Consider the following 14,113-nt stretch of genomic DNA (forward strand, 5'->3'; position numbering starts at 1 on the left):
AAAAGAGAAAAAGTAGCTGCTTCAAAAGTGAAAAAGTATCTGGTGTGCACACCGTAACAAGAAAAATAATTAATTACTCAAAACTGGAAGAATTCTCTATGAAACAAAGTGCCTCAGGAACACTGCTCATTCTCCTCAGGATGACAGTTAAGTGCAGGGCTCCCAGAGAGAAACAGCTGGAGGAAAGCTTCAGCACGAGACTAAGGTAGAAACACTAGAGCACTGACCTCACAAGGATTTGCTGCCACCATCTTGAGTGGCAGTTAAACCATAAGAAGCTAGTTCTAAGAACAGCCTCCACAAGAGCCACCGGGAGTGAGGACACCACTACAATCAACGTGGGTACAAGGAAAAGGGGAATCGTTTTTGCTAAGGGAAGAACTTAACAACGCTGGCAATAGTTTTCCTGACAGTTTCTGCCAGATTTCCTTGGAAAAACACTTGTATACTAGCTAAGAGGCTAATTTTAAAGTTCTCACACTGCTGTTAATGAGTCAGTAAAATTTGCACACAATCATACTTGCCTGTAATACAGGCCCAGGAGACCCACAGTCTGGGTCCCACCTGCCTCCAACTGATATGACTTAATGTAGATGCTGAAAAGCATGGGTGATATCATTGAGCCTTGAGGGGACCCTGCTCTTGTGAAGTACAGTTTGGATCAGAAAGGGGGAGTGTGGGGGACATGTGTTCTGTTTTGAAAGTAGGATGTGTTCTAGTCAAGAGCAGTCCCCTCCATGCTGACTTCATTGAGTCTTTGTAATAGGGTGTCATAGTCAACTGTGTCAAAGGCAGCTGAGAGGTCCGAGAGAAGTAGTGCAACAACTCCTTTGCTGTCTCCTGTGTTTTTAAAGACATCCCAGATGGCGATAAGGGCAAAGCCAGTTTGGCAGTCTGAAAGTATAGAGTTACCTTCAATGAATTGTGACATCTGTGTGAATACTGCTCCTCCTATCAGTTTGCCCAGAAAAGGTCCATTTGTAGTTAGTCAGTAGTTGTTGAGGACATGCAAGTCCAGGTTTGTTTTCTTTAATAATGGGCATAGGTATGCCTTTTTTAGGTCTTCTGGAAACATTCTGTAGTTAAAGAATTATTGATGAATCTTTTGCCTGGTGTGGAAGTAGAGGTAGATAAAAGAATGGTCTTGCAAATGTCTGGTGGACAAAGGTCAGTAGGGCAGCCAAAGGCCTGCTCGCTTAGACCAGATCCATAAATTCACTTTGTTATATTTGTTTGAAAGAATGCAGAGGCTCGGTTGGCTTACTCTTGGAGGGGATTGTTTGGAACTGGGTTGGTGCTGGTGGTTTTCCTTTATTTTAAATAGGAGCCACAATTTTCTACTTTGGTTGTGTAATAACTTGTCAGTTTGTCAGTGAATTCTTGAGTAATGAGATGAATTCCTTCCATGCATCTAGGTTTACGAAATTTGCTGAGAATTTTACAAACCTTTTATTGACATATTTAGCATTATGAATTCTGTCTCAACAGTACATCTTTTTAGATGTTTTGATTGTTGATTTGTACATTCTGTTATGTTTGCATAGGAGGCGTTCGTTTTGATTGCTGTTTGTTTTGAGCCAGGTTCGATGAAGCCTTCTGATTTGTTGTTTTATCTTTTTTAGTTCTGTATTTCTCCAAAGTGCTTGCTTTCTTTTGTCCTGTTTTGTAGTTCTTAGTGGTATTAGGATATTGAGAGCATCCTCATAATGTTTTTGAACAGAATTAATTGTGTCTAGATCTGTGTTGGGTGTTAGTTATCTTTCCAAGTATTGAAAGTTGAATTTGTTCTATGGTCGATAGGTGGATACAAGGAAGGTGGTCTTGGGTGTGTTGATTTGTGGTGTTTCCATTTGAAAGCTACTAAATGGTGGTCTGACTATGTGACTGGAGTAATCCATCGAAAACAAACTCGTTCTGGATTTTCAAAAATGACGACTAGGATGTGTCCATCAATGTCTGTGGGTTTGTGTACGATCTAATGTAGGTTCAGTATGAATAGGCCAGTGATGATAGTTTTTGGATGGGGCATATTTGGTTTGCCAAATGTTTCTGTCCCCAAAAATGCATTGCTAAGTGGTGTTCTGTAAGGGAGGAGGAAGTAACAGGAGGAGTTTGGTGTAGGGTTGCATCTGGTGATGAGGGTCTCACAACCTTGTATGGAAATGCATGCAGTTTTAGTGAGATTTATTGTTTGCTTGAATATAACAACTAGTCTACCTCCTCTTTTGCGTATACAATTTTGTGTGATAATTTGAGGATCGGCGTCATGCAACACTGGAGCCATGTCATCTCCTAACCATGATACAGTTATGAAGAGTAAGTCAGGTCGTGTGTCGCGAGTAGATCGTAGATGTGGTGCTTGTTTTTACAGAGTGATCGAGCATTTATTAGTAGGCAGTTTTGAGTTTGTGTTTTGGTGGTGTGTGACTGTTTTTTGAAAAGTGAGCAGTATATTTTTTAATTGTAGCAGGTTTGTCATCAGTGCTGGTAGTAACTGTATAAGGATCTCAATAGTGTTGTTTTTCTATATCGTGTTCCTCATCCAGCAGGCTTAGAAGGCATTATGTTGGGTCTGCATGTGTTGGAGATGGTGGTAGACAGTGAGATGGTGAGTTGTGTTGTTTTTTTAGAGTAGCCTTGCTGTGTAATAGACATGGGGATACAAAGTTGTTAAAAGTGGCATGTTGTTTATTTTGTTTGCGTATGTGTGGGGTGGAAGATGTATGGATAAGGGGAGGTGGTGGAGTATGTGGGTCATATTTTAAGGCAGTAAATTGAGCAATAAATGAGAGGTGGGCGAATGTGAGTTGTGTTGTTGTATTTGTTGTAACTGTTGGAAAAGATAGACAATTTGGGAGTAAAGATGGTTTAGGATGTGTCTTATTTGTGCAGTTATAAGGGTGGGAATGGGAGTATTTTTCTAATTTGTGATGGAAAATATGAAAGTGTGTTTGTGTGTGTGTGTGTGTGAGAAAGGGAGAGAGAGTTTGATGTGCTTGTGAGTGTATTATGTTTGTTTTTGTGAAGTAATGAGATGAGATATTGATGTAGTGGTTTTCTGAGAAAGATTTGTACGTAAAGTACTGCTTGTGAGGGGTATTTTAATGGTACAGGGGTGTTGATGTGTTTTAGAGAAGAGGGTATGTGGTGTGTAAAAGGGGATGGACAAACATGCTTGTGTTTGATTCGATCACTGAAAGAGGTTATATGTGTGGTGGAGTGTAAGGATTGTTTGGTTGTTTGTTATTGATAAAAAGAGGAGGAGGTTGTTGGTGGATGATATAATGGAAGGCTGAGTATAGGTTTCGGGGTAATAAAAAGGGGTCTGTTAGGAGAAAGTAGAAGATGGAGCTGGTGATTTGTTTGAATAGAGATTGTGAGTCTGGATACAATAAAGTTACGCATAAAAGGCTTTGATGGTCATTATGACCCTGGCGGTCTTCTGTCCACCAGGGTTAATCTGGCGGTATCACCACCAACAGGCTGGCGGTAATGAACGCCAAATAATGACTGTAGGAAATGGCTCCTTGTGCAGTTACCCCCAATCTTTGCCTCATATTGATGCTGACTTGACTGAGAAGTGTGCTGGGATCCTGCTAACCAGGCCCCAGCACCAGTGTTCTTTCACTTAAAATGTACCATTGTTCTCACAATTGGCACACCTCTGGTGCACAGATAAATCCCTTGTAAAAGGTACCAGTGGTACTAAGGGCCCTGTGACCAGGGAAGGTCCCTAAGGGCTGCAGCATGTGTTGTGCCACCCTAAGGGTCCCCTCACCTAACACATGCACACTGCCATTACAGATTGTGTGTGTTGGTGGGGAGAAAAAGGCAAAGTTGACATGGCATCCCTCTCAGGGTGCCATGCCCACTAAACACTGCCTGTGGCGCAGGTAAGTCACCCCTCTAGCAGGCATTACAATCCTAAGGCAGGGTACACTATTCCACAGGTGAGGGCATAGATTCATGAGTACTATCCCCCTACAGTGACTAAGTCCATTCTTAGACATTGTAAGTGCAGTGTGACCATATTAAGTACATGGTCTGGGAGTTTGTCAAAAACGAACTCCACAGTTCGATAATGGCTACACTGAATACTGGGAAGTTTGATATCAAACTTCTCAGAATAATAAACCCACACCGATGCCAGTGTTGGATTTATTAAAAAGTGCACACAGAGGGCATCTCTAAGATGCCCCCTGTATTTTACCCAGTCCTTCAGTGCAGGGCTGACTGGTCTGTGCCAGCCTGCCACTGAGACGGATTTCTGACCCCATGGAGTGAGAACCTTTGTGCTCTCTGAGGCCAGAAACAAAGCCTGCTTCACACACCCCAACCCTTGCAGGAACTGTAACACCTAGCAGTGAGCCTCCAAGGCTCAGGCTTCATGTTACAATGCCCCAGGTCACTCCAGCTAGTGGCGATGTCCACCCCCCAGACCCAGCTCCTACTTTTGGAGGCAAGTCCGGAGGAGATAATGAGAAAAACAAGGAGGAGTCACCCTCCAGCCAAGTCAGCTCCTAAGGTGTCCCGAGCTGAGGTGAGGTGACCCCTGACTTAGAAAATCCTCCATCTTGCTTTGGAGGATTTCCCCCAATAGGATTAGGGATGTGCCCACCTCCCCACAGGGAGGAGGCACAAGGAGGATGTAGCCATCCTCAGGGACAGTAGCCATTGGCTACTGCCCTCCAGCCCTATACATACTCCTAAATTGAATATTTAGGGGTGAGCCTGAACCCAGGAAAAAAGATTCCTGATAACCTGAAACAAGAAGAAGGACTGCTGACCTGAAAGCCGCGCAGAGCCGAAGGAGACAACAACTGACTTGGCCCCAGCCCAACCGACCTGTCTCCAGACTCAAAGAACCTGCAACAGCGATGCATCCAGTGGGACCAGCTACCTCTGCTGACTCAGAGGACTGCCCTGTAACCCAAAGGACCAAGAAACCCCAGAGGACAGCGGCTCTGTCGAAACAACCAAGAAGCAACCATTTTTAAAGGACCCTAGCCTCACTCCGGAAGCATGAGTCCCCAACACTCTGCACCCGACGCCCCCGGCTCGTTTCCAGAAAAACCAACACTGCAGGGAGGACCCCCAGGTGACTCCAATGATGTGGACACCCTGAGACGACTTCCCTGCACCCCCACAGTGATGCCTGCAGAGAGGATCAAGAGGCTCCCCCTGACCGCGACTGTCCGGAAACAATGGAAACAAAGAACACAATGCCCGGAAGAAGCACTGCACCCACAGCCCCCAGGCCCGAGAGAAACCAACTACTGGTGCAAGAGTGACCAGCAGGTGGCCAAAATCATTGCCCAGTTGGTGGCTGGCCTGAGAAACCCCCCTGTGCCCTGCTTGCATAGCCAGAGTGATCCCCGGTCTGTCCATTTATTTCTATCTAAAACCCGACACCTGCACACTGCACGCGACCACCCCTGTGCAGATGAGGGTGTATTTTGTGTGCCTGTTTGTGAGCCCCCAGTGCTCTACAAACCCCCCTGTTCTGCTCCCCGAGGACACAGGTACTTACCAGCTGGCAGACTGGAACCGGAGCATCCCTAGTCTCCATAGGCGCCTATGATATTTGGGCCCTACTTTGACCTATGCAACTGACGGCCCTATGTTGCTGGTGCTGGGTGTTTGGGATTGACTTGAACCCCCAACTGTGGGATGCCTATGCCCCGGAGACTGAACTTGTAAGTGCTTTGCTTACCTGATAAGCTAACTTGTACTTACCTACCCCAGGAACTGTTGATTTTTGCACCGTCTCCACTTTTAAAATAGCTTATTAACATTTTTGCCAAAACTGTGTACATTACTATTTTAATTCAAAGTTCCATATTTACCTACGCCAAGTACCTTACAATTTATGTACCTACTTGAAATCTGAATCTTGTGGTTCTAAAATAAATTAAGAAAATAATATTTTTCTATATAAAAACCTATTGGCCTGGAATTAAGTCTTTGAGTGTGTGTTCTCATTTATTGCCTGTGTGTGTACAACAAATGCTTAACACTACCCTCTGATAAGCCTACTGCTCGACCACACCTCAAAAAAGAGCATTAGTATTATCTAGTATTGCCACTATCAACCTCTAAGGGGAACCCTTCGACTCTGTGCACACTATCGCTCACTTTGAGATAGTATATACACAGCCAACTTCCTACGATGACCATCGCGGTGAGTCCTCCTATAGACAGCCAATGTACCACACCAAACGCCAGCGCGGTACAAACACCCAGCACAGTGGTAGCCACTTACAGGCAGGCAGAAGACAAGGATCTGCCCACCATATTATGACATAGCACACCATCATGATTTCCAGGGCAGTACCAACGCCACCAAAAGCCTGGCGGAAACACATCATATAAAAGGAGACACTCATCTCCAGGGACACAGAGGAGTCTGTGGCCGCCATGGAACCAGAACTACAAGTCTATTTGATGCTCTACCATGCCATGGCTGCCTTGGAGTACCAACACCGATTAACACAATGGTGAGTACAGCCGTCTAGCACACAAATGGAGGGAGAGAGGGAGGAGAATGATACATACACACACAACACACACCATATACACACTATACACCCAGAACCAGATGCAGAGGAAAATAACAGCAACAGAACCCCGAAGTAAAGAAACCCAGGACACACATACAGTTCCAACCACTGTATTCCTGTTGTATGAATATGTAAAATGCAAAAACATGCACAACTGCAGAAACAAATACATGCAGGCCCAAAGGCCAGTCCAAACTCACAAATGCCCCCAGGACAAAGTCCGAGCCCCAACCTGAATCCTGACAACAAAGGGACTCCACTGTTCTGGGGCATCATGTTGGAAATGGGCAAGCACCTCAGGGGGTGGGGTTTGGGGTGGCACTCATCGGCAGGGGGTTCCTGCCCACTGGTTCTAGAGGGGGATTCCTGCCCACTGGTTTTGGTGAGGGCTGCCTGCCCACTGAACTGGTTCTGGAGGGGGCTGCCTGCCCACTTGTTCTTAAGGGGGCTGCCTGCCCACTGGTTCTGGACGGGGCTTCTTGCCCACTGGTTCTGGAGGGAGCTTCCTGCCCACTGGTTCTGGAGGGGGCTGCCTGCCCACTGGTTCTAGGGGGGCTTCCTGCCAACTGGTTCTGGAGGAGGCTGCTTGCCCACTGGCTCTGGTGGTGGCTGCCTGCCCACTGGTTATTAATGGTGCTTCTTGGCCTCTGGTTGAGGATGCTGCTCCATGGCCTCTGGTTCGGGATGCTGTTACTTGGTCTCTGGTATGGGATACTGCTCCATGGTGTCTGGTCCGGGATGCTGCTCCATGGCCTGTGGTTCAGGATGCTGTTCCATGACCTATGGTTCGGGATGCTGCTCCATGGCCTCTGGTTTGTGATGTTGCTCCTTGACTCTGATTCAGGATGGGGCTCATTGGGCACAGTTTTGAATGGGGCCTCCTTGGCCATGGTATTGAGTGTGCCTACTTGAGCATGGATTTGTGTGGGCCCATCTTGGCCTTGGATTTTGGTGTGGCCTCCTTGACCTGGGATTTTGGTGTGGCCTCCTTGGCCTGGGATTTTGGTGAGGCCTCCTTGGCCTGGGATATTGGTGTGGCCTCCTTGGCCTTGGATTTGGTTGAGGCCTCCTTAGTCTTGGATTCTTGTGGGACCTCCTTGGCCTTGGATTTTGGTGTGGCCTCCTTGGCTTTGGATTTGGTTGAGGCCTCCTTGGCCAGGGATTTAGGTGTGGCCTCCTTGGCCTTGAATTTTGGTGGGGTCTCCTTGGCCAGGGATTTTGGTGAGGTGTCCTTGCCCCTAGGTTATGGAGGTGGCCCCACGGTCTTGCTAGTCTGTTTGGGAGGCGGCCGCACTTTAGCCCTTCTTTTTGGGGGGGGAGGAGTCTCCTTGGTGTGGGGGGGTGGGCGTTGCACTGATGTGCCGCTTAGTGACAGCCAGGAACATTGGGGGTGGAGCTGTGTCAGACTGGGTGCTTGAGGTACTGGGCTGGGGTGGTGGGACCTTCCTCTTACGGGCAGCAGGGTGGGGGTTAGGGGGAAGGAAGAGGTCAAGGCGGGAAAGGAGAAGCTTCTTAGGGCCAATGGGGTGGGATATGGGTGGAGGGAAGGGAGTGGAGGTAGAGGGAGCGGTTGTAGGAAGAGGAGGTGTGCTGTGGACCATGGTGCAAGTGCATTGACAGTGTGCATGTGTGAGGTGGATGGCTATTGGGGGTCTGAGTGCGAGCGTGTGTGTGTCTCTGGAAGGGGAAGACAGGGTGGGGGAGGACAAACAGGACATGTGGATGGATGTTGTGTCTGCAAGTGAGGTGGGTGTGCTGTATGAGGTGGTGGTGGTGACTGCGCATGTGATGTGTGGGATGCATGCTGTTGTGGTGACTGTGGGCAAAGCTGTGTAGATGGCAGGTTCTGGGACAGCTGATTTAGTGCATGCAGATGTGAGTGAGGATGTGACTGTGAGGGAACAGGAGGAGGGGGACACAGTAGAGGTAGTGGATGATGCTGTGTGTGCATCTGTGTGTTGGCTGTGTCAGTGATTGTGGACTGAAGTATGCTGCCTGTGTTTGTCTGTGTGAGTCTTGTGTATTGTTTTGGATGCATGCTTGTCAGAATGTGTGCATGGGATGGTTTGGGGTGAGGAGACTGGGACTGGGTAGTGGTACTTGGAGGGGGGTGGATGAAACAGGGACACTGTCTGCCATCAGTGAGGAGGCCAGAGCCTGAAACAATCTCTGTGGGGCCGCTAAGCCACCGTGGAAGCCCTCCAGGAAGGCATTGCATTGCTGCATCTGGGATGCCAGCCTCTAGATGGCATTCACTATGGTTGACTGGCCTACAGAGATGGATTTCAGGAGGTCAATATCCTCCTTACTGAGGGCAGCAAGGCTGACTGGGGCAGGACCTGAGGTGCCTGGGGGGAAGGAGAGCCCCACCTTCCTGGGTGTGGGGGCACAGGCAATTCAGGGGGAGGCTACTGGGAGGGCGGTGCTGGTACGGGGTGGTAGTGGAACCTGTAGCTGGGGTGGTCCCAGAGGTGTCCGATACCACCAGGGAGCTCCCATCAGAGGATCACCTCCTGTCCCCACTGTGGTGCTCCACTCGCCCTCCGTCCTTCCGCTCCCCTTGCCATCGGTGGACTCTGCCTCCTGGGTCCCATGAGTTGCAGCTCCCTCACTTTCTGGTGCCCCTGCTCCTTCGCCAGATGATGCTAATGCACACAAGAAAAGGTAGAGTTAAGGAGAGAGGGGGGGAGAGAAAGGGAGCACAGGGTCAATATCAGCACCAACAGCACAGACATTACTGTCACACACTGAGACAGAGAATGGCTAGTATGGGCCACACTGGCATACCACTGGCTAATTACCACAGGAGGTAGGAGCCAAACACTGCCAGCTACACACCAACTGGGACCAGCTAAACCCTGTATGAAATGGGAAGCCACCTTCCTAGCTATCCAATATATTCTTTGCAACCTATTAACCTGAGCTGGACCACGCAGCATTGTCTGAACTGGAATATTGGGGCATCCACTGACTAGTACCCTGCACCCAAATCCCATGCTAAGCAACAGAGTTGGTTGACAAACACACTATACTCACCCCCATGTGGCTGCTGTGATGCCCTCAATTGCCCATCCAGCTCTGGGTAGGCCACCGCCAGTATGCGGGCCATCAAGGGGGTCAGGTTCCAATGGGCACCCCTCCCTCATTGGGAGAAGTCCCCAGCTGGGCCTCCGCGGTCTTCCGGGCCCAGCATCTTAGGTCCTCCCACGGTTTCCTGCAGTGGGTGCTCCACCTGATATAGACCCCCAGCGTCCGCACTTACTTGGCAATGGCATGCCACAACCCCTTCTTCTGATGGGTGCTGACCTGCAGAGGAAACACAGAAGGTGGAACACCATGAAACCGACAATCCAGCCTGTCACACATATGGCCCACACAAAGCATTATCCCCTCATCAGGAAATCACATGACCCATACCCCTGCATTAGTGCTGCCACCAGCCATATCCTCCCACTGACACACTGCCAGCACACACACACACATCTCCATACAGCCATGTCACATGCAACGTACCTATGGTGTACTCACCTGTTGGTCTGGAGGCCCATACAACTGCCCATACTGGGGTAGGACCCTATCCACAAGGCTCTCCTACTCCTCTGACGTGAAGGCTGGGGCCCTTTCCCCTGTTGCACGAACCATGGCAGGTTCCAGACACAGGTCACTGCAGCACACGCAGTGAAGATTTCATCCATTGGAAAGTCAGGAATCAAGTGAAGTGGTAGAAAGGAAATGGCGGGCACGTCCACGTCGGTGAACAACGTCAACACCCGCGTTGATCATCATTGGTTCCCATCCTCCATAGAGGGCCAGGTTAGCCAATGAGGAATTGCACGATGGTGCAGACCGCCTCCCGCAAGGACATGAACGCCAGCGGAGTGAGGTCACTTCCACCTGTCCATGAATATAGGACAAACTGGTGCCATTTTCTAATGCTCCTACACGTGTACAGATTGATAAGTGCGTCATTGTAGTTGAATGTACTCACCTACACAATTCCAGTGTCCAACATACAAGCTTGCTCTGTGTACACTGCTGTAGTGTGTTCATGGTTCCTGTTGGCACTTCTTTCTTACATTTGGGTCCATTAGATACCAACCACTGTGAGGGTGGGCAGTGCTGGTACATGGGTGGCGGTGGAACCTGTAGCTGGGGTGGTCCCAGAGGTGCCCGCTGCCACCAAGGAGCTCCCATCAGAGGATGAATCAGAGTCAGTGGTATCACCTCCTGTCCACGCCATTGTGCTCCCCTCACCCTCTGTCCCACTGGTCCCCTCGGCATCGGTGAACTCTGCCTCCTGGGTCCCGTGAGCTGCTGCTCCCTCACTTGCCAGTGCCTCTGCTCCTCTGCCAGATGATGCTAATGCACACAAGAATAGGTAGACAAAAGGAGAGAGGGAGAGAGAAAGGGAGCACAGGGTCAATCTCAGCACCAACAGCACAGATGGCAGACACATCACTGTCACACACTGAGACTGATAATGGGCAGTATGGACCACACTGGCATGCCATTGACTAATTACCACAGCAGGTAGGAACCAAACACTGCCAGTTACACACCAACTGTGATCAGCTAAGCCCTGTCTGAGATGGGAAGCCATCCCCAGCTGAGCCTCCGTGGTCTTCCTGGTCCAGCATCTCAGGTCCTCCCACTATTTCCTGCAGTGGGTGCTCTGCCTGCTATAGACCCCCAGGGTCCCCCCACCTTGGCGATGGCACACCACAACCCCTTCTTCTGATGAATGGTGACCTGCGGAGGAAACACAAACACAAAAGGTGGGACACTATAAACCAGACAATCCAACCTGTCACACATATGACCCACAAAAAGCATTATCCCCTCATCAGGCACACACAGCACCCCTGCATTAGCGCTGCCACCAGCCATATCCCCTCATCTGACACACTGCCAGCATATACACACAACTCCATGCAGCTATGTCGCATGCAACATACCCATGGTGTACTCACCTGTTGGTCTGGAGGCCCATACAACTGCCCATACTGGGGTAAGACCCTAACCACGAGGCTCTCCAACTCCTCCGACTTGAAGGCTGGGGCCCTTTCCCCTGTTGCACGAGCCATGGCTTGTTCCAGACAAAGGTCACAGCAGCACCCGCAGTGGAGATGTCATCCTGTGGAAAGTCAGGAATTATGTGAAGTTGTAGAAAGGAAATGGTGGTCACGTCCGCAGCGGTGAACACCGTCACCTCCGGCGTTGATCATCATTGGTTCCCATTATCCATAGAGGTACATGTTATCCAATGAGGAATTGCAGGATGGTGCAGACCGCCTTCCGCCATGAAGTGAATGCCAGCAGAGTGAGGTCACTTCCACCTGTCCATGAATACAGGACAAGCGGGTGCCATTTCCTAATGCTGGTACACATGTGCAGATTGAGAAGTGCGGCATTGTAGTCGAATGTCCTCACCTACACAATTCCAGTGTCCAACATACAAGCATGCTCTGTGTACACTGCTGTAGTGTGTTCATGGTTCCTGTTGTCACTCCTTTCTTACATTTGGGTCCCTTAGGTACCAACCACAGCGGAGGAATAAGAGGAGGCAAACACCCATGTACAGATCCCTTGTGGACTTGGCTACACTGGAGGACTGGCACATCATACTCACCTATCATCTGGAGAGGGACACAATCACAGAGCTTTGTGAGCAATTGGAGCCTGATCTGATACCTGCTATCTGTAGCACCACCATAATCCCCCCTCTTGTGCAGGTAGTCACAGTGCTCTATTTCCTGGCAACTGGCTCTTTCCAGGTGACAGTGGGCTTGGCTGCAGGGATGTCAAAGCCATTGTTCTCTATTGTGCTTGCAGGGGTTTTGGCAGCCTTGCTCAAACACATGTGCAGCTACATCGCATTCCCCCAGGTAGATGATTTTCCCACTGTGAAGGCTGGATTCTACGCAATGGAACATATAACACATGGTTTTGGGGCCATCGACGGGACCCATATTGCCTTAGTCCCCTCCAGGGCCAATGAACAAGTGTACTGGAATCGGAAGAGTTTCCACTCAGTCAATGTCCAGATGGTGTGCCTTGCTGACCAGTACATCTCCCACGTCACTGCCCAGTATCCAGGGTCAGTGCATGATGCCTTTGTCCGGAGGAATAGCAGTGTCCCACAGCTGATAGCAGAACTTCAGAGGCACAGAGGGGCATATTTATACTCTGTTTGCGCCGGAATTGCGTCGTTTTTTTTGACGCAATTCCGACGCAAAACTAACTCCATATTTATACTTTGGCGTTAGACGCGTCTAGCGCCAAAGTCCATGGAGTTTGCGTCATTTTTTAGCATGGACACCTACTTTGCGTTAATGATATGCAAGGTAGGCGTTCCCATCTAAAAAATTGACTCCGAGGCATGTGCGCCGTATTTCCACTCCCGGGCAAAATTCACGCCCGGGAGTGGGCGGGTCAAAAAAAATGACGTACGCCGCTTTTGCGACGTTTTTTAGTGCCTGGACAAGGCAGGCGTTAAGGGACCTCTGGGCTCGGAAGGAGCCCAGAGGTGCCCTCCCATGCCCCCAGGGACACCCCCTGTCACCCTTGCCCATCCCAGGAGGACACCCAAGGCTGGAGGGACCCATCCCAGGGACATTAAGGTAAGTTCCGGTAAGTATATATATATTTTTTTTTTGTGGCATAGGGGGGCCTGATTTGTGCCCCCCTACATGCCACTATGCCCAATGACCATGCCCAGGGGACAGAAGTCCCCTGGGCATGGCCATTGGGCAAGGGGGCATGACTCCTGTCTTTGCTAAGACAGGAGTCATTTCTATGGGGGTTGGGAGTCGAAAAAAATGGCGCAAATCGGGTTGAGGCAAAAAATTTGCCTCAGCCTGACTTGCCCCATTTTTTGGCGCCCAAGCTCCATATCCCTCTACGCCGGCGCTGCCTGGTGTACGTCGTTTTTTTTCACGCACACCAGGCAGCGCCGGCGGCTAACGCCGGCTAACGTCATTGATTAAATACAGCGCCCGCATGGCGCTTCAGAATGGCGTTAGCCGGCGCTAATTTTTTTGACGCAAAACTGCGTTAGTGCAGTTTTGCGTCAAGAAGTATAAATATGGCCCAGAGTGTGGCTAAGAGGTGAGCCTCAGTACCCACCCAATGGATATCAGTGTATGCCTTCAGGAGTCATAGCCCAAGCCATTGTGCAGGGCTAATGTGTGTCCATTACTTCTTGCAGGTGATTCCGGCTACCCAAACCTGTCCTGGCTCATGACCTCTGTTAGAAATCTGAGAACAGGGACTAAAAATAGGTACAATAATGCTCACAGGTGAACCTTGAGGACTGTAGAAAGGACCTTCGGGCTCCTGAAGGCTAGGTTTAGGTGCCTCCATCTGACAGGTGGATCCCTGTGCTACTCCCATAACAAGGTCAGCAGAATCGTTGTTGCGTCCTGCATGTTGCACAATTTGGCACTCAGACAGCATGTACCCTATCTGAAGGAGGAGGGGTGACAATGCAGCTGTGGCAGCAGTGGACACTGAGGACAGTGAGGAGGAGGAACAGTAGGAGGATGTAGACAACA

The sequence above is a fragment of the Pleurodeles waltl genome, chromosome 2_2 (assembly GCF_031143425.1).
Source record: "Pleurodeles waltl isolate 20211129_DDA chromosome 2_2, aPleWal1.hap1.20221129, whole genome shotgun sequence".
Classification (NCBI taxonomy): Eukaryota; Metazoa; Chordata; class Amphibia; order Caudata; family Salamandridae; genus Pleurodeles; species Pleurodeles waltl.